Source organism: Petaurus breviceps, unplaced genomic scaffold (assembly GCF_028583685.1).
Source record: "Petaurus breviceps papuanus isolate PSGF00001 unplaced genomic scaffold, PetGlider_PUasm1.0 79, whole genome shotgun sequence".
Taxonomy (NCBI): Eukaryota; Metazoa; Chordata; class Mammalia; order Diprotodontia; family Petauridae; genus Petaurus; species Petaurus breviceps.
Genome location: NW_027186523.1, coordinates 21,049,514 through 21,050,300, shown reverse-complemented (window position 1 = coordinate 21,050,300; position 787 = coordinate 21,049,514).

Here is a 787-nt window from a genome sequence, read left to right as displayed (position 1 = left end):
CTCTTCTCTTCTCTTCTCTTCTCTTCTCTTCTCTTCTCTTCTCTTCTTTTCTCTTCTTTTCTTTTCGCAATTGGGGTTAAGTAACTTGCCAAAGATTACATGGCCAGTTTTTTGTGTGAGTGTTAAGTATCTGAGGTGGGAACTGATCCTGGGGCTGGTGCTCTTACTCACTGCGCCACCTAGCTGCCCCTCCCTCCCCCACTATTTCTAAGTCAGAGTGGAGACAGTGGCAAAGTAGAATGTCGGGTTTATTTTTTTTTTTAACTCTGCATTTGTATAATCTTAGAAAAGTTATGTGACTCAGTTAACTCCCTAGAAATTATCTAGTAAAACAAAGTTAGTTTGTGACCTGAATTGGTAGAGGGATGTTCTGTGATTGAAATTCTCCACATTGGGAAAAAAGAAAATCATAGATCTTTCTAGTATTTTGTGTGTGAGTGAGTGATGCTTTATATTTCAGTTGTCTAAGACATACATTTGCTTCTTATAAATTAGTTACCGATTTAAATCTGCCTTGATAGTTTACTTGTCCAGGCACAGATAGAGCTGACTCATAGACTAAATGAAGCAGTTACTGAATTATTTCTGACTCAGAGTTCTACTCTGATATAGTATTTGCTCATGTGCATATGCCAGAATACAGCACAATTAAATGAAGAACTATGGGTACCAGAATATTTGCAAAAGTTTAATTTATCTGATAGTAAACCAAAAAAAAAAATTAGAATTTGGTTATTAACTACAAGCTAAGATATTCACAAAGAGGATCAGCTACTGAACCATGCAC